Genomic DNA, 21,429 nt, shown 5'->3' on the forward strand with positions numbered 1-21,429 from the left:
TTGTCAATAAAGCTGTTAATTAAATATTCAAGATTATTTTAAAAAGTTACTTTGGCATACTTGTGATACGGTTTAAGATGAAAATCAATAAAACCACTGAAGTATAATTCTCTAGACTCTGAAGGTCAATAATTATCAAAAACATGTTGAACAATTGCATTTGGGCAACTATAAACCAATAATTTTATAATATGTTATTTGCATAGTGTACACAAAGGCCTATTTATACAAACAGAAAGCCCACAAATTATCAAAACTGTGTAAAATAATGCATGATTTCATTCTAAACAAGCATGCAAAATTTAAGAGAGATTGGGCAAAAAAAAATTACAACACTATAACAGTTATGTTTTAAAACACAGTGTTCTTGGAGTAAATGCAATTTATAACCACTAGATGGCAGCGGAAGACCACTAATGGGCTCATTCAGTAAAGTTGAACAGTACTGTTGAAAGGATTTATGAATTCATGCCAAAACATTAAAAATGAACTGTTATAACATTTTAAATCTCATTGAGTCAATGTTTTCCATTTTGTTCATACAGATATATCAGTTTTTAAAATTTTGCCACATTATGATTACAGTTTAACCTCAAAATGACATCTAAACTCTTAAAAAGAGAAGACTTGCAATAAGTTTATTATCACCTATCACTTATTTCAAATACCTATATCTGCAACAAAATGTTTGTGTATGTATATGTGTGTTTTTGTGTGTGTGTGTGTGTGTGTGTGTGTGTGTGCATATGCTTATAGAGTATTAATATATTAGTCTAATTATTTACTTTCAGTGTGTGTGTCTGTCTGTTAGCCTGTTCTCCATTTTGGATGTGTTTAACTGTCATCCATGCATCCAGGTTGGCTCTGACCACCTCAGAGGCCTTAATGTGCTTGAACCCCGGTAAAATGCTGCTTGCAGCTTTAATTATTATTATTATTATTATTATTATTATTCTCCACTCAAACTGTTCGTGCAGCCCAAACCGTAAGGCCTAGAAAGCTGAAATTTGGTCAGAATGTAGTAGTCCGGCCTTCTTGTCAGATACCGAGTCTCGACCCAATCGGCCTAACGGGGGCGCTACAGCGCAAAAAACTAAAATTTTGGACATTTTTGGCCGTAAATCGTAAACCGTTAGCCGTAGACTCAAAAACATGGCATTGTTGCAATCCTTGGGTTAGCCCGAACAAAAGTGCACGGCGCCTTTTTGGGGTCTACGACGCACCGTTTTCTCGCAAAATCGAGCTATATCCGAAACCTACTTTTGCGAACTAGTCCTAGGATTTTCAACCAATCAGAACCAAACCAATTCATAAATATTCCCTGGACACTCAATATCAATAATTATCAAAAAAAAGTTGAAATTTCAATTCTTACGCGAAACAGTACACCAAAAAGCGTCTATGCTAACGTTAGCCAAATGCTATTTTGACTATAACTCTTGAACGGAATGAGATATCTTCACCAAACTCAGTACACATATGTAAGAGCTCAATCTTTGGTCAAATAAAAAAAATTGCACATCTCTGCCACTTGGGGGCGCTATAAGATAGAAAAAACACATAAATTGCTATAACTAGGCAACCGTTGGCTCGATCGACTTGAAAATCGGTATGCAGTGTCTTGGTCTGAAGGGGCACAAGTACCTATGAGGACATTTGCATATCTCAAAAAACATGGCCGCCATTGGCCAAACAAATTTAAGCACCTATTTGAAAGGGTTAACGGATGTTGATCGGAACAAAACTCGCTGGGTACGTTCGACTCATGAACCTTAAGGTCTGTAAGAATTTTGAAAGAAATCGGCCACTAGTTGGCGCTAACGAGTTTTATGGCTCTGTAATCACGTGGTGTTTCACATATCAACACAATATGCATATCATTTGATAGATCTCCTCGTAATGCACAACTTTGCCTCAAGAACCATTGCTGTCAATCAAATCGTTCAATTGTTATTCACAAATATGTTAAAAACCTACTTTTGCGAACTAGTCCTAGGTTTTTTGCCCGATCGGAACCAAACCACTGCAGTAATATTCTGTGGACTCTCTAGATCAATAATTATTAAAAAAATGTTGAATTTTGTCCTTTGGTTAGCTGTAACGGGTTAATTTAGAAAAAGGGGTGTGGCCAAACATACCCCAAAGCCTATAAAACCTAAAGGAAAACTCAAAACTTTATGAAACTCAGTGAAATCATGTAACAGGTGACTCTTAACAAGCATGCAAAGTTTCATGGAGATCAGACCATAGGTGGCGCTATAACAGTAGAAAATGTCTCAAAACACAAGATGTATATGGTAAATGGCCTCAAATTGTTTGAAAATGTTCATATATTCACTCAAAAACACTAAATCTTCATATCATATGATAAATCTCCTCATTCTGAACAACTTTGCCTCTGGGACCAATGTTGTCAATAAAGCTGTTAATTAAATATTCAAGATTATTTAAAAAAGTTACTTTGGCATACTTGTGATAGGGTTTAAGATGAAAATCAATAAAACCACTGAAGTACAATTCTCTAGACTCTGAAGGTCAATAATTATCAAAAACATGTTGAACAATTGCATTTGGGCAACTATAAACCAATAATTTTATAATATGTTATTTGCATAGTGTACACAAAGGCCTATTTATAAAAACAGAAAGCCCACAAATTATCAAAACTGTGTAAAATAATGCATGATTTCATTCTAAACAAGCATGCAAAATTTAAGAGAGATTGGGCAAAAAAAATTACAACACTATAACAGTTATGTTTTAAAACACAGTGTTGTTTGAGTAAATGCAATTTATAACCACTAGATGGCAGCGGAAGACCACTAATGGGCTCATTCAGCTACTTAAACAGTACTGTTTTCATGAATTCAAGCCAAAACATTAATAAATTAACTGTTATAACATTTTAAATCTCATTGAATTGATGTTTTCCATTTTGTTTATACAGATCTATCAGTTTTTACAATTTTGCCATATTATGATTACAGTTTAACCTGAAAATGACATCTAAACTCTGAAAAAGAGAAGACTTGCAATAATTTTATGTCACCTATCACTTATTTCAAATACCTATATCTGCAACAAAATGTGTGTCCATGTATATGTGTGTCTTTGTGTGTGTGTGTGTGTGTGCATATGCTTATAGAGTATACATATATTAGTCTAATCATTTACTTTCAGTGTGTGTGTCTGTCTGTTAGCCTGTTCTCCATTTTGGATGTGTTTAACTGTCATCCATGCATCCAGGTTGGCTCAGACCACCTCAGAGGCCTTAATGTGCTTGAACCCCGGTAAATGCTGCTTGCAGCTTTAATTATTATTATTATTATTATTATTATTATTCTTCCGCCTTAAAACTAAACGTGCAGCCCAAACCGTAAGGCCTAGAGAGCTGAAAATTGGTCAGATGGTAGTAGTCTTGCTCGCTACTCAGATACAAAGAACCGGCCCAATCGGCCTAACGGGGGCGCTACAGCGCAAAAAACAAAAATTTTGGACAATTTTGGCCGTAAAGTGTAAACCGTTAGCCATAGACTCAAAAACATGGCATTGTTGCAATCCTTGGGTTAGCCCGAACAAAAGTGCACGGCGCCTTTTTGGGGTCTACGACGCACCGTTTTCTCGCAAAATCGAGCTAAATCCGAAACCTACTTTTGCGAACTAGTCCTAGGATTTTCAACCAATCAGAACCAAACCACTTCATAAATATTCCCTGGACACTCAATATCAATAATTATCAAAAAAAAGTTGAAATTTCAATTCTTACGCGAAACAGTACACCAAAAAGCGTCTATGCTAACGTTAGCCAAATGCTATTTTAACTATAACTCTTGAACGGAATGAGATATCTTCACCAAACTCGGTATACATATGTATAAGCTCAATCTTTGGTCAAATCAAAAATATTGCGCATCTCTGCCACTTGGGGGCGCTATAAGATAGAAAAAACACATAAATGGCTATAACTAGGCAACTGTTGCCTCGATCGACTTGAAAATTGGTATGCAATGTCTCGGTCTGAAGGGGCACAAGTACATATGAGGACATTTGCATATCTAAAAAAAACATGGCCGCCATTGGCCAAACAATTTTAAGCACCTATTTGAAAGGGTTAACGGATGTTGATCGGAACGAAACTCGCTGGGTACGTTCGACTCATGAACCTTAAGGTCTGTAAGAATTTTGAAAGAAATCGGCCACTAGTTGGCGCTAACGAGTTTTATGGCTCTGTAATCACGTGGTGTTTCACATATCAACACAGTATGCATATCATTTGATAGATCTCCTCATAATGCACAACTTTGCCTCAAGAACCATTGCTGTCAATCAAATCGTTCAATTGTTATTCACAAATATGTTAAAAACCTACTTTTGCGAACTAGTCCTAGGTTTTTTGTCCGATCGGAACCAAACCACTGCAGTAATATTCTGTGGACTCTCTAGATCAATAATTATTAAAAAAATGTTGAATTTTGTCCTTTGGTCAGCTGTAAAGGGGTAATTTAGAAAAAGGGGTGTGGCCAAACATACCCCAAAGCCTATAAAACCTTAACGAAAACTCAAAACTTTATGAAACTCGGTGAAATCATCTAACTTGTGACTCTTAACAAGCATGCAAAGTTTCATGGAGATCAGACCATAGGTGGCGCTATAACAGTAGAAAAGGTCTCAAAACACAAGATTTATATGGTAAATGGCCTCAAATTGTTTGTAAATGCTCATATATTCACTCAAAAACACTAAATCTTTATATCATTTGATAAATATCCTCATTCTGAACAACTTTGCCTCTGGGACCAACGTTGTCAATAAAGCTGTTAATTAAACATTCAAGATTATTTTAAAAAGGTACTTTGGCAAACTAGTGATCGGGTATAAGATGAAAATCAATAAAACCACTGAAGTACAATTCTCTAGACTCTGAAGGTCAATAATTATCAAAAACATGTTGAACAATTGCATTTAGACAACTATAAACCAGTAATTTTATATTATGTTATTTGCATAGTGTACACAAAGGCCTATTAATACAAACAGAAATCCCACAAATGATCAAAACTGTGTAAAATAATGCATGATTTCATTCTAAACAAGCATGCAAAATTTAAGAGAGATTGGGCAAAAATAAAAAAAATAACAACACTATAACAGTTATGTTTAGAAACACAGTGTTGTTTCAGTAAATGCAATTTATAACCACTAGATGGCAGCGGAAGACCACTAATGGGCTCATTCAGTTAAAATGAACAGTACTGTAGAAAGGATTCATGAATTCATGCCAAAACATTAATAAATTAACTGTTATAACATGTTACATCTTATTGAATCAATGTTTTCCATTTTGTTCATACAGACACATCATTTTTTACAATTTTGCCACATTGTGATTACAGTGAAACCTGAATGACATCTAAACTCTTAAAAACTAGTTTAATCATTTAATTTCAGTGTGTGTGTGTCTGTCTTTTGGATGTATTTAAATGTCATCCATACATCCTGGTTGGCCGAGACCACCCCAGAGGCACAAAGACCTATTAATACAAACAGAAATCCCACAAATTATCAAAACTGTGTAAAGTAATGCATAATTTCATTCTAAACAAGCATGCAACATTTAAGAGAGATAGGGCAAAAAAACCCAACAACAACACTTTAACAGTTATGTTTAAAAACACAGTGTTGTTTGAGTAAATGCAATTTATAACCACTAGATGGCAGCGGAAGACCACTAATGGGCTCTTTCAGCTAGTACTGTTTTTATGAATTCATGCCAAAACATTAATAAATTAACTGTTATAACATTTTAAATCTCATTGAATTGATGTTTTCCATTTTGTTCATACAGATGTATCAGTTTTAACAATTTTGCCACATTATGATTACAGTTTAATCTGAAAATGACATCTAAACTCTAAAAAAAGAGAAGACTTGCAATAAGCTTATTGTCACCTATCACTTTTTATCAAATACCTATATCTGCCACAAAATGTTTGTGCATGTATATGTGTATCTTTGTGTGTCTTTGTGTGTGTGTGTGTGTGTGTGTGCATATGCTTATAGAGTATACATATATTAGTCTAATCATTTACTTTCAGTGTGCGTGTCTGTCTGTTAGCCTGTTCTCCATTTTGGATGTGTTTAACTGTCATCCATACATCCAGGTTGGCTCTGACCACCTCAGAGGCCTTAATGTGCTTGAACCCCGGTAAAATGCTGCTTGCAGCTTTAATTAGGGGTTCAAGCACGCAGTGCTGAAACCCTATTGTAATTGTTAGGATTTTTATTATTATTAGGGGTTCAAGCACGCAGTGCTGAAACCCTCTTGTAATTGTTAGGATTTTTATTATTATTATTATTCTTCTGCCCTAGAACTGAACGTGCAGCCCAAACCGTAAGGCCTAGAGAGCTGAAATTTGGACAGATCGTAGAGCTCATTTTGGGGAGAACTTATCAAAGTCTCAGCCCAATCGGCCTAACGGGGGCGCTACAGCGCAAAAAACAAAAATTTTGGACATTTTTGGCCGCACATCGTAAACCGTTAGCCGTAGACTCAAAAACAAGGCATCGTTGCAATCCTTGGGTTAGCCCGAACAAAAGTGTACACCTGCTTTTTTTGCTCTACGACGCACCGTTTTCTCGCAAAATCGAGCTATATCCGAAACCTACTTTTGCGAACTAGTCCTAGGATTTTCAACCAATCAGAACCAAACCACTTCATAAATATTCCCTGGACACTCAATATCAATAATTATCAAAAAAAAGTTGAAATTTCAATTCATGCGCGAAACAGTACACCAAAAAGCGTCTATGCTAACGTTAGCCAAATGCTATTTTGACTATAATTCTTGAACGGAATGAGATATCTTCACCAAACTCGGTATACATATGTATGAGCTCAATCTTTGGTCAAATGAAAAAAATTGCGCATCTCTGCCACTTGGGGGCGCAATAAGAATTAAAAAACACATAAATGGCTATAACTAGGCAACCGTTGGCTCGATCAACTTGAAAATCGGTATGCAGTGTCTTGGTCTGAAGGGGCACAAGTACCTATTAGGACATTTGCATATCTCAAAAAACATGGCCGCCATTGGCCAAACAATTTTAAGCACCTATTTGAAAGGGTTAACGGATGTTGATCGGAACGAAACTCACTGGGTACGTTCGACTCATGAACCTCAAGGTCTGTAAGAATTTTGAAAGAAATCGGCCACTAGTTGGCGCTAACGAGTTTTATGGCTCTGTAATGACGTGGTGTTTCACATATCAACACAATATGCATATCATTTGATAGATCTCCTCATAATGCACAACTTTGCCTCAAGAACCATTGCTGTCAATCAAATCGTTCAATTGTTATTCACAAATATGTTAAAAACCTACTTTTGCGAACTAGTCCTAGGTTTTTTGTCCGATCGGAACCAAACCACTGCAGTAATATTCTGTGGACTCTGTAGATCAATAATTATTAAAAAAATGTTGAATTTTGTCCTTTGGTTAGCTGTAAGGGGGTAATATAGAAAAAGGGGTGTGGCCAAACATACCCCAAAGCCTATAAAACCTAAACGAAAACTCAAAACTTTATGAAACTCACTGAAATCATGTAACAGGTGACTCTTAACAAGCATGCAAAGTTTCATGGAGATCAAACCATAGGTGGCGCTATAACAGTAGAAAAGGTCTCAAAACACAAGATTTATATGGTAAATGGCCTCAAATTGTTTGAAAATGTTCATATATTCACTCAAAAACACTAAATCTTCATATCATATGATAAATCTCCTCATTCTGAACAACTTTGCCTCTGGGACCAATGTTGTCAATAAAGCTGTTAATTAAATATTCAAGATTATTTAAAAAAGTTACTTTGGCATACTTGTGATACGGTTTAAGATGAAAATCAATAAAACCACTGAAGTACAATTCTCTAGACTCTGAAGGTCAATAATTATCAAAAACATGTTGAACAATTGCATTTGGGCAACTATAAACCAGTCATTTCATAATATGTTCTTTTCATAGTGCACACAAAGGCCTATTAATACAATCAGAAAGCCCACAAATAATCAAAACTGTGTAAAATAATGCATAATTTCATTCTAAACAAGCATGCAAAATTTAAGAGAGATTGGGCAAAAAAAAATAACACTATAACAGTTATGTTTAAAAACACAGTGTTCTTGGAGTAAATGCAATTTATAACCACTAGATGGCAGCGGAAGACCACTAATGGGCTCATTCAGTAAAGTTGAACAGTACTGTTGAAAGGATTCATGAATTCATGCCAAAACATTAAAAAATGAACTGTTATAACATTTTAAATCTCATTGAGTCAATGTTTTCCATTTTGTTCATACAGATCTATCAGTTTTTAAAATTTTGCCACATTATGATTACAGTTTAACCTCAAAATGACATCTAAACTCTTAAAAAGAGAAGACTTGCAATAACTTTATTATCACCTATCACTTATTTCAAATACCTATATCTGCAACAAAATGTTTGTGCATGTATATGTGTGTCTTTGTGTGTGTGTGTGTGTGTGTGCATATGCTTATAGAGTATACATATATTAGTCTAATCATTTACTTTCAGTGTGTGTGTCTGTCTGTTAGCCTGTTCTCCATTTTGGATGTGTTTAACTGTCATCCATGCATCCAGGTTGGCTCAGACCACCTCAGAGGCCTTAATGTGCTTGAACCCCGGTAAATGCTGCTTGCAGCTTTAATTATTATTATTATTCTTCTGCCCTAGAACTGAACGTGCAGCCCAAACCGTAAGGCCTAGAGAGCTGAAATTTGGACAGATCGTAGAGCTCAATTTGGGGAGAACTTATCAAAGTCTCAGCCCAATCGGCCTAACGGGGGCGCTACAGCGCAAAAAACTAAAATTTTGGACATTTTTGGCCGTAAATCGTATACCGTTAGCCGTAGACTCAAAAACATGGGATTGTTGCAATCCTTGGGTTAGCCCGAACAAAAGTGCACGGCGCCTTTTTGGGGTCTACGACGCACCGTTTTCTCGCAAAATCGAGCTATATCCGAAACCTACTTTTGCGAACTAGTCCTAGGATTTTCAACCAATCAGAACCAAACCACTTCAGAAATATTCCCTGGACACTCAATATCAATAATTATCAAAAAAAAGTTGAAATTTCAATTCATACGCGAAACAGTACACCAAAAAGCGTCTATGCTAACGTTAGCCAAATGCTATATTGACTATAACTCCTGAACGGAATGAGATATCTTCACCAAACTCGGTAAACATATGTATGAGCTCAATCTTTGGTCAAATAAAAAAAAATGCGCATCTCTGCCACTTGGGGGCGCTATAAGATATAAAAAACACATAAATTGCTATAACTAGGCAACCGTTGGCTCGATTGACTTGAAAATTGGTATGCAATGTCTTGGTCGGAAGGGGCACAAGTACCTATGAGGACATTTGCATATCTCAAAAAAACATGGCCGCCATTGGCCAAACAATTTTAAGCACCTATTTGAAAGGGTTAACGGATGTTGATCGGAACGAAACTCGCTGGGTACGTTCGACTCATGAACCTTAAGGTCTGTAAGAATTTTGCAAGAAATCGGCCACTAGTTGGCGCTAACGAGTTTTATGGCTCTGTAATCACGTGGTGTTTCACATATCAACACAATATGCATATCATTTGATAGATCTCCTCGTAATGCACAACTTTGCCTCAAGAACCATTGCTGTCAATCAAATCGTTCAAGTGTTATTCACAAATATGTTAAAAACCTACTTTTGCGAACTAGTCCTAGGTTTTTTGTCCGATCGGAACCAAACCACTGCAGTAATATTCTGTGGACTCTGTAGATCAATAATTATTAAAAAAATGTTGAATTTTGTCCTTTGGTTAGCTGTAAAGCGGTAATATAGAAAAAGGGGTGTGGCCAAACATACCCCAAAGCCTATAAAACCTAAACGAAAACTCAAAACTTTATGAAACTCATTGAAATCATGTAACACGTTACTCTTAACAAGCATGCAAAGTTTCATGGAGATCAGACCATAGGTGGCGCTATAACAGTAGAAAAGGTCTCAAAACACAAGATTTCTATGGTAAATGGCCTCAAATTGTTTGAAAATGCTCATATATTCACTCAAAAACACCAAATCTTCATATCATATGATATATCTCCTCATTCTGAACAACTTTGCCTCTGGGACCAATGTTGTCAATAAAGCTGTTAATTAAATATTCAAGATTATTTAAAAAAGTTACTTTGGCATACTTGTGATACAGTTTAAGATGAAAATCAATAAAACCACTGAAGTACAATTCTCTAGACTCTGAAGGTCAATAATTATCAAAAACATGTTGAACAATTGCATTTGGGCAACTATAAACCAGTCATTTCATAATATGTTCTTTTCATAGTGCACACAAAGGCCTATTAATACAATCAGAAAGCCCACAAATTATCAAAACTGTGTAAAATAATGCATGATTTCATTCTAAACAAGCATGCAAAATTTAAGAGAGATTGGGCAAAAAAAAATTACAACACTTATAACAGTTATGTTTAAAACCAGGGTTGTTTGAGTAAATGCAATTTATAACCTCTAGATGGCAGTGGAAGACCACTAATGGGCTCATTCAGTAAAGTTGAACAGTACTGTTGAAAGGATTCATGAATTCATGCCACAACATTAAAAAATGAACTGTTATAACATTTTAAATCTCATTGAGTCAATGTTTTCCATTTTGTTCATACAGATATATCAGTTTTTAAAATTTTGCCACATTATGATTACAGTTTAACCTGAAAATGACATCTAAACTCTTAAAAAGAAAAGACTTGCAATAAGTTTATTATCACCTATCACTTATTTCAAATACCTATATCTGCAACAAAATGTTTGTGCATGTATATGTGTGTCTTTGTTTGTGTGTGTGTGTGTGTGTGTGTGAGCATATGCTTATAGAGTATACATATATTAGTCTAATCATTTACTTTCAGTGTGTGTGTCTGTCTGTTAGCCTGTTCTCCATTTTGGATGTGTTTAACTGTCATCCATGCATCCAGGTTGGCTCAGACCACCTCAGAGGCCTTAATGTGCTTGAACCCCGGTAAATGCTGCTTGCAGCTTTAATTATTATTATTCTTCTGCCCTAGAACTGAACGTGCAGCCCAAACCGTAAGGCCTAGAGAGCTGAAATTTGGACAGATCGTAGAGCTCAATTTGGGGAGAACTTATCAAAGTCTCAGCCCAATCGGCCTAACGGGGGCGCTACAGCGCAAAAAGCAAAAATTTTGGACATTTTTGGCCGTAAATCGTATACCGTTAGCCATAAACTCAAAAACATGGCATCGTAGCAATCCTTGGGTTAGCCCGAACAAAAGTGTACAGCGCCTTTTTGGGGTCTACGACGCACCGTTTTCTCGCAAAATCGAGCTATATCCGAAACCTACTTTTGCGAACTAGTCCTAGGTTTTTCAACCAATCAGAACCAAACCACTTCATAAATATTCCCTGGACACTCAATATCAATAATTATCAAAAAAAAGTTGAAATTTCAATTCTTACACGAAACAGTACACCAAAAAGCGTCTATGCTAACGTTAGCCAAATGCTATTTTGACTATAACTCTTGAACAGAATGAGATATCTTCACCAAACTCAGTACACATATGTATGAGCTCAATCTTTGGTCAAATAAAAAAAAATTGCGCATGTCTGCCACTTGGGGGCGCTATAAGATAGAAAAAACACATAAATTGCTATAACTAGGCAACCGTTGGCTCGATCGACTTGAAAATCGGTATGCAGTGCCTTGGTCTGAATGGGCACAAGCACCTATGAGGACATTTGCATATCTCAAAAAACATGGCCGCCATTGGCCAAACAAATTTAAGCACCTATTTGAAAGGGTTAACGGATGTTGATCAGAACGAAACTCGCTGGGTACGTTCGACTCATGAACCTTAAGGTATGTAAGAATTTTGAAAGAAATCGGCCACTAGTTGGCGCTAACGAGTTTTATGGCTCTGTAATCACGTGGTGTTTCACATATCAACACAATATGCATATCATTTGATAGATCTCCTCGTAATGCACAACTTTGCCTCAAGAACCATTGCTGTCAATCAAATCGTTCAATTGTTATTTACAAATATGTTAAAAACCTACTTTTGCGAACTAGTCCTAGGTTTTTTGTCCGATCGGAACCAAACCACTGCAGTAATATTCTGTGGACTCTCTAGATCAATAATTATTTAAAAAATGTTGAATTTTGTCCTTTGGTTAGCTGTAACCGGGTAATTTAGAAAAAGACGTGTGGCCAAACATACTCCAAAGCCTATAAAACCTAAAGGAAAACTCAAAACTGTATGAAACTCAGTGAAATCATGTATCAGGTGACTCTTAACAAGCATGCAAAGTTTCATGGAGATCAGACCATAGGTGGCGCTATAACAGTAGAAAAGGTCTCAAAACACAAGATTTATATGGTAAATGGCTTCAAATTGTTTGAAAATGTTCATATATTCACTCAAAAACACTAGATCTTCATATCATATGATAGATCTCCTCATTCTGAACAACTTTGCCTCTGGGACCAATGTTGTCAATAAAGCTGTTAATTAAATATTCAAGATTATTTAAAAAAGTTACTTTGGCATACTTGTGATACGGTTTAAGATGAAAATCAATAAAACCACTGAAGTACAATTCTCTAGACTCTGAAGGTCAATAATTATCAAAAACATGTTGAACAATTGCATTTGGGCAACTATAAACCAATAATTTTATAATATGTTATTTGCATAGTGTACACAAAGGCCTATTAATACAAACAGAAAGCCCACAAATTATCAAAACTGTGTAAAATAATGTATAATTTCATTCTAAACAAGCATGCAAAATTTAAGAGGGATTGGGCAAAAAAAAAATAACAACACTATAACAGTTATGTTTAAAACCAGGGTTGTTTGAGTAAATGCAATTTATAACCACTAGATGGCAGCGGAAGACCACTAATGGGCTCATTCAACTAAGTTGAACAGCACTGTTTTCATGAATTCTTGCCAAAACATTAATAAATTAACTGTTATAACATTTTAAATCTTACTGAATCAATGTTTTCCATTTTGTTCATACAGATGTATCAGTTTTTACAATTTTGCCACATTATGATTACAGTTTAACCTGAAAATGACATCTAAACTCTAAAAAAGAGAAGACTTGCAATAAGTTTATTGTCACCTATCACTTATTTCAAATACCTATATCTGCAACAAAATGTGTGTCCATGTATATGTGTGTCTTTGTGTGTGTGTGTGTGTGTGTGTGTGCATATGCTTATAGAGTATACATATATTAGTCTAATCATTTGCTGTCAGTGTGTGTGTCTGTCTGTTACCCTGTTCTCCATTTTGAATGTGTTTAAATGTCATCCAAACATCCAGGTTGGCTCTGACCACCTCAGAGGCCTTAATGTGCTTGAACCCCGGTAAAATGCTGCTTGCAGCTTTAATTATTATTATTATTCTTCCGCCTTAAAACTGAACGGGCAGCCCAAACCGTAAGGCCTAGAGAGCTGAAACTTGGTCAAACGGTAGTAGTCTTGCTCGCTACTCAGATACAAAGATCCAGCCCATTCGGCCAGTGGGGGGCGCTACAGCGATCAAATATGCGTTTTTGCTAATAGCTCCTAAACCGCTTATCGTAGACTCAAAAATTTAACATTTCTGGAATCCTTGGGTCAAGCGAAATTAAAAACGGTCACTCTGATTTTGGGTCTAGGAGGCCTCGTTTTTTCGCAAACTTGACGTATGTCCAAAACCTACTTTTGCGAACTAGTCCTAGGTTTTTCACCCAATCAGAACCAAACTACTGCAGAAGTTTTCTCTGGACAGTGAATATCAATAATTATCAAAAAAAAAGTTGAAATTTCGACTCACTGTTGTAATGGGCTGCCAAAACGTTTGAAAGTCGAGGACCAATTTTAAGCAACAGGCTATAACTTGTGAATGAAATGAGATATCTTAACCAAACTTGCTGGACATTTGTAAGAGCAAAAACTTTGGTCAAATAAAAAAAATTGCACACCTCTGCCACTTGGGGGCGCTATAAGACAGAAAAAACACATAAATGGCTATAACTAAGCAACCGTTGGTCCGATCGACTTGAAAATTGGCATGTCATGTCTTTGTCAGAAGTGGCACAAGTATCTATGAGGACATTCGCGTATCTCAAAAAACATGGCCGCCATTGGCCAAAGAAGTTTGAGCATCTATTTAACAAGGTTAACGGATGTCAATCGGAACGAAACTCGGTGGGCATGTTTGACTCATAGCCCTAAAGGACTGCAAGAATTTTGAAAGAAATCGGCCACTAGTTGGCGCTAACGAGTTTTATGGCTCTGTAATCACGTGGTGTTTCACATATCAACACAATATGCATATCATTTGATAGATCTCCTCATAATGCACAACTTTGCCTCAAGAACCATTGCTGTCAATCAAATCGTTCAATTGTTATTCACAAATATGTTAAAAACCTACTTTTGCGAACAAGTCCTAGGTTTTTTGCCCGATCGGAACCAAACCACTGCAGTAATATTCTGTGGACTGTGTAGATCAATAATTATTAAAAAAATGTTGAATTTTGTCTTTTGGTTAGCTGTAACGGGGTAATTTAGAAAAAGGGGTGTGGCCAAACATACCCCAAAGCCTATAAAACCTAAAGGAAAACTCCAAACTTTATGAAACTCAGTGAAATCATGTAACAGGTGACTCTTAACAAGCATGCAAAGTTTCATGTAGATCAGACCATAGGTGGCGCTATAACAGTAGAAAAGGTCTCAAAACACAAGATTTATAGGGTAAATGGCCTCAAATTGTTTGAAAATGTCCATATATTCACTCAAAAACACTAAATCTTCATATCATATGATAAATCTCCTCATTCTGAACAACTTTGCCTCTGGGACCTATGTTGTCAATAAAGCTGTTAATTAAATATTCAAGATTATTTAAAAAAGTTACTTTGGCATACTTGTGATACGGTTTAAGATGAAAATCAATAAAACCACTGAAGTACAATTCTCTAGACTCTGAAGGTCAATAATTATCAAAAACATGTTGAACAATTGCATTTGGGCAACTATAAACCAATAATTTTATAATATGTTATTTGCATAGTGTACACAAAGGCCTATTTATACAAACAGAAAGCCCACAAATTATCAAAACTGTGTAAAATAATGCATGATTTCATTCTAAACAAGCATGCAAAATTTAAGAGAGATTGGGCAAAAAAAAATTACAACACTATAACAGTTATGTTTTAAAACACAGTGTTGTTTGAGTAAATGCAATTTATAACCACTAGATGGCAGCGGAAGACCACTAATGGGCTCATTCAGTAAAGTTGAACAGTACTGTTGAAAGGATTCATGAATTCATGCCAACACATTAAAAAATGAACTGTTATAACATTTTAAATCTCATTGAGTCAATGTTTTACATTTTGTTCATACAGATATATCAGTTTTTACAATTTTGCCACATTATGATTACAGTTTAACCTGAAAATGACATTAAAACTCTAAAAAAAGAGAAGACTTGCAATAAGTTTGTCACCTATCACTTATGTCAAATACATATATCTGCAACAAAATGTGTGTGCATGTAAATGTGTGTCTTTGTCTTTGTGTTTGTGTGTGTGCACATGTTTATATAGAATTAATATATAAGTCTAATCATTTAATTTCAGTGTTTGTGTCTGTCTGCCAGCCTGTACTACATTTTGGATGTGTTTAAATGTCATCCAAACATCCAGGTTGGCTTTGACCACCTCAGAGGCCTTAATGTGCTTGAACCCCGGTAAAATGCTGCTTGCAGCTTTAATTAGGGGTTCAAGCACGCAGTGCTGAAACCCTATTGTATTTGTTAGGATTTCTATTAGGGGTTCAAGCACGCAGTGCTGAAACCCTCTTGTAATTGTTAGGATTTTTATTATTAGGGGTTCAAGCACGCAGTGCTGAAACCCTATTGTAATTGTTAAGATTTTTATTATTATTATTATTTTTCCGCCTTAAAACTGAACGTGCAGCCCAAACCGTAAGGCCTAGAGAGCTGAAACTTGGTCAGATGGTAGTAGTCTTGCTCGCTACTCAGATACAAAGAACCGGCCCAATCGGCCTAACGGGGGCGCTACAGCGCAAAAAACTAAAATTTTTGACATTTTTGGCCGCAGGTCGTAAACCGTTAGCCGTAGACTCAAAAACAAGGCATCGTTGCAATCCTTGGGTTAGCCCGAACAAAAGTGTACAACTGCATTTTTTGCTCTACGACGCACCGTTTTCTCGCAAAATCGAGCTATATCCGAAACCTACTTTTGCGAACTAGTCCTAGGATTTTCAACCAATCGGAACGAAACCACTGCAGAAATATTCCCTGGACACTCAATATAAATAATTATCAAAAAAAAGTTGAAATTTCGATTCTTACGCGAAACAGTACGCCAAAAAGCGTCTATGCTAACGTTAGCCAAATGTTATTTTGACTATAACTCTTGAACGGAATGAGATATCTTGACCAAACTTGGTACACATATGTATGAGCTCAATCTTTGGTCAAATAAAAAAAATTGCGCATCTCTGCCACTTGGGGGCGCAATAAGATTTAAAAAACACATAAATGGCTATAACTAGGCAACCGTTGGCTCGATCGACTTGAAAATTGGTATGCAGTGTCTTGGTCTGAAGGGGCACAAGTACCTATGAGGACATTTGCATATCTCAAAAAACATGGCTGCCATTGGCCAAACAATTTTAAGCACCTATTTGAAAGGGTTAACGGATGTTGTTCGGAACGAAACTCGCTGGGTACGTTCGACTCATGAACCTTAAGGTCTGTAAGAATTTTGAAAGAAATCGGCCACTAGTTGGCGCTAACGAGTTTTATGGCTCTGTAATCACGTGGTGTTTCACATATCAACACAATATGCATATCATTTGATAGATCTCCTCATAATGCACAACTTTGCCTCAAGAACCATTGCTGTCAATCAAATCGTTCAATTGTTATTCACAAATATGTTAAAAAACTACTTTTGCGAACTAGTCCTAGGTTTTTTGTCCGATCGGAACCAAACCACGGCAGTAATATTCTGTGGACTGTCTAGATCAATAATTATCAAAAAAATGTTCAATTTTGTACTTTGGTTAGCGTTAAATGGGTAATTAAGAAAAGGGGTGTGGCCAAACATACCCCAAAGCCTATAAAACCTAAACGAAAACTCAAAACTTTATGAAACGTGGTGAGAACATGTAACAGGTAACTCTTAACAAGCATGCAAAGTTTCATGGAGATCGCACCATAGGTGGCGCTATAACAGTAGAAAAGGTCTCAAAACACAAGATTTATATGGTAATTGGCCTCAAATTGTTTGAAAATGCTCATATATTCACTCAAAAACACTAGATCTTCATATCATATGATAGATCTCCTCATTCTGAACAACTTTGCCTCTGGGACCAATGTTGTCAATAAAGCTGTTAATTAAATATTCAAGATTATTTCAAAAAGTTACTTTGGCAAACTAGTGATAGGGTATAAGCTGAAAATCAATAAAACCACTGAAGTACAATTCTCTAGACTCTGAAGGTCAATAATTATCAAAAACATGTTGAACAGTTGCATTTGGACAACTATAAACCAGTAATTTTATAATATGTTATTTGCATAGTGTACACTAAGGCCTATTAATACAAACAGAAAGCCCACAAATTATCAAAACTGTGTAAAATAATGCATAATTTCATTCTAAACAAGCATGCAAAATTTAAGAGAGATTGGTCAAAAAAAATAACAACACTATAACAGTTATATTTAAAAACACAGTGTTGCTTGAGTAAATGCAATTTAGAACCACTAGATGGCAGCGGGAGACCACTAATGGGCTCATTCAGCAAAGTTGAACAGTACTGTTGAAAGGATTCATTAATTCATGCCAAAACATAAAAAAATTAACTGTTATAACATTTTAAATCTCATTGAGTCAATGTTTTCCATTTTGTTCATACAGATATATCAGTTTTTACAATTTTGCCACATTGTGATTACAGTTTAACCTGAAAATGACATCTAAACTGTTAAAAACTAGTTTAATCATTTAATTTCAGTGTTTGTGTCTGTCTGCCAGCCTATTCTTCATTTTGGATGTCTTTAACTGTCATCCATGCATCCAGGTTAGCCAAGACCACCTCAGAGGCCTTAAATGCTTGAACCCCGTAAAATGCTGCTTGCAGCTTTAATTATTATTATTCTTCCGCCCTAGAACTGAACGTGCAGCCCAAACCGTAAGGCCTAGAGAGCTGAAATTTGGACAGATCGTAGAGCTCAATTTGGGGAGAACTTATCAAAGTCTCAGCCCAATCGGCCTAACGGGGGCGCTACAGCGCAAAAAGCAAAAATTTTGGACATTTTTGGCCGTAAATCGTATACCGTTAGCCGTAGACTCAAAAACATGGCATTGTTGCAATCCTTGGGTTAGCCCGAACAAAAGTGTACAGCGCCTTTTTGGGGTCTACGACGCACCGTTTTCTCCCAAAATCGAGCTATATCCGAAACCTACTTTTGCGAACTAGTCCTAGGATTTTCAACCAATCGGAACCAAACCACTTCATAAATATTCCCTGGACACTCAATATCAATAATTATCAAAAAAAAGTTGAAATTTCAATTCTTACGCGAAACAGTACGCCAAAAAGCGTCTATGCTAACGTTAGCCAAATGCTATTTTAACTATAACTCTTGAACGGAATGAGATATCTTCACCAAACCTGGTACACATATGTATGAGCTCAATCTTTGGTCAAATTAAAAAAATTGCGCATCTCTGCCACTTGGGGGCGCTATAAGATAGAAAAAACACATAAATGGCTATAACTAGGCAACCGTTGGCTCGATCGACTTGAAAATCGGTATGCAGTGTCTTGGTCTGAAGGGGCACAAGTACCTATGAGGACATTTGCATATCTCAAAAAACATGGCCGCCATTGGCCAAACAATTTTAAGCACCTATTTGAAAGGGTTAACGGATGTTGATCGGAACGAAACTCGCTGGGTACGTTCGACTCATGAACCTTAAGGTCTGTAAGAATTTTGAAAGAAATCGGCCACTAGTTGGCGCTAACGAGTTTTATGGCTCTGTAATCACGTGGTGTTTCACATATCAACACAATATGCATATCATTTGATAGATCTCCTCGTAATGCACAACTTTGCCTCAAGAACCATTGCTGTCAATCAAATCGTTCAATTGTTATTTACAAATATGTTAAAAACCTACTTTTGCGAACTAGTCCTAGGTTTTTTGCCCGATCGGAACCAAACCACTGCAGTAATATTCTGTGGACTCTCTAGATCAAAAATTATTAAATAAATGTTGAATTTTGTCCTTTGGTTAGCTGTAACAGGGTAATTTAGAAAAAGGGGTGTGGCCAAACATACCCCAATGCCTATAAAACCTAAAGGAAAACTCAAAACTTTATGAAACTCAGTGACATCATGTATCAGGTGACTCTTAACAAGCATGCAAAGTTTCATGGAGATCAGACCATAGGTGGCGCTATAACAGTAAAAAAGGTCTCAAAACACAAGATTTATATGGTAAATGGACTCAAATTGTTTGAAAATGTTCATATATTCACTCAAAAACACTAAATCTTCATATCATATGATAAATCTCCTCATTCTGAACAACTTTGCCTCTGGGACCAATGTTGTCAATAAAGCTGTTAATTAAATATTCAAGATTATCTTAAAAAGTTACTTTGGTAAACTAGTGATAGGGTTTAAGCTGAAAATCAATAAAACCACTGAAGTACAATTCTCTAGACTCCGAAGGTCAATAATTATCAAAAAACATGTTGAACAATTGCATTTGGACAACTATAAACCAGTAATTTTATATTGTTTTCTTTTCATAGTGTACACAAATGCCTATTAATACAAACAGAAAGCCCTTAGATTATCAAAACTGTGTAAAATAATGCATAATTTCATTCTAAACAAGCATGTAAAAATTTAAGACAGATTGGGCCAAAAAAATAATAACACTATAACAGTTATGTTCAAAAACAGAGTGTTGTTTGAGTAAATGCAATTTATAACCACTAGATGGCAGCGGAAGACCACTAATGGGCTCATTCAGCTAAATTAAACACTACTGTTCAAAGGTTATTTTGACAGATACTTACACAGTTTGACACTGCAAGCTCAGTGAAAGACCAAAGGGGGAGGTGTTTAAGATGTGATTGGACCAGCCCAGTGTCAATCAAGAGAATAAGCAATGGGCCGCTGATCTATGCGTTTCATGGGCAGGTCTGTCAGTGGGGAAAAAAACTAACGCTTATTTTCGTTTGACCAATGCATTACTGGCACTAACCCAGCGCTGTCAATTAAACAAAACAAAACAAAATGAATGGGCCGCATGGGCATTTGCCCGGTATGATAGATTACCAGTCCAGCCCTGCACACAGACATATATAGCCTTTAGTGCTTTGTAAAGTTTTTTCATGGACATAAAAAATTTAACACTATAATGCAAAATGGTAAATAAAATATTTGTCTTTTAGTCAAATTTGTGAGCTGATTTTATTCACTAAATGTAGTAAACAGTTGTGCAGACAACATGTAGGATTGATCTAAGATTAAATAATTAGGCCTACATTGAATATTGTTGTTGAAACCTGTGTTCTTCAGAAAAAGACCCTTTTTGAACCTTGAAGAACACATGTATGATTGTAAGGAGTTTTACACAGTTTTAGAAATTTAATTAAATATTGTTTTATTGCAGGGTAAAATTGGAAATGGAAAAAATCTTTAAATAAGTTACAACAATATACTATAAATCACTGAACAAGTTTGTATATGAACATGAAATGAAAGTGTAACAATTACATTGACTGAACAAAAGTTTGTATATGAACATGAAAGTGTAACAATTATAGTGACTGAACAAAAGTTTGTAAATGAACATGAAATGAAAGTGTAACAATTACATTGATTGAACAAAAGCTTGTATATGAATATGAAAAATATGATTTTTTTTACAGTAGCAATAAATGTGAAGTTTAACAATTCCAAAAAAAGCTTTTAGAGTTTTCAATAACATAAGAAACCTATTCTAATTGTACTTATGAAAGAAAAATAAAAAAATGATCATGAATTAGACTTTTTGTTTTTGTCTATGTTGTGTTTTATGTATGTCTTATGTCATGGTATGATATGTCATGGTTAGTCAAGGGGTCGTGTTTGTTTTGGATCTATGGTTTCAGGTGCAGCAGGCCTTTTTTCACCTGGGTTTATTTTTATGGATGTCGAAGGAAATGAGACTGCTTCTGTTATTGAGCAAAGTTCTTGTTCAAGCTCAGGTGTCTCTTCT

At 35.8% G+C, this 21,429-nt stretch overlaps 2 long non-coding RNA genes across 2 annotated transcripts; one reads left to right on the forward strand and one right to left on the reverse strand.

Annotated features, from left to right (window-relative positions):
* Positions 1-1,557: 1,557 nt before the first annotated feature.
* Positions 1,558-17,965, reverse strand: LOC127976058 (uncharacterized). The gene is made up of 3 exons (XR_008157722.1): positions 16,884-17,965; positions 9,499-9,563; positions 1,558-1,706 (listed from the first exon to the last, which is right to left on the reverse strand). It is a non-coding gene; the product is annotated as an uncharacterized LOC127976058 (long non-coding RNA).
* On the forward strand, positions 2,067-15,420 carry LOC127976052 (uncharacterized). The gene is made up of 3 exons (XR_008157716.1): positions 2,067-2,250; positions 7,657-7,940; positions 15,095-15,420. It is a non-coding gene; the product is annotated as an uncharacterized LOC127976052 (long non-coding RNA).
* Positions 17,966-21,429: the final 3,464 nt, after the last annotated feature.

Source organism: Carassius gibelio, chromosome B17 (assembly GCF_023724105.1).
Source record: "Carassius gibelio isolate Cgi1373 ecotype wild population from Czech Republic chromosome B17, carGib1.2-hapl.c, whole genome shotgun sequence".
In the NCBI taxonomy this organism is placed as follows: domain Eukaryota; kingdom Metazoa; phylum Chordata; class Actinopteri; order Cypriniformes; family Cyprinidae; genus Carassius; species Carassius gibelio.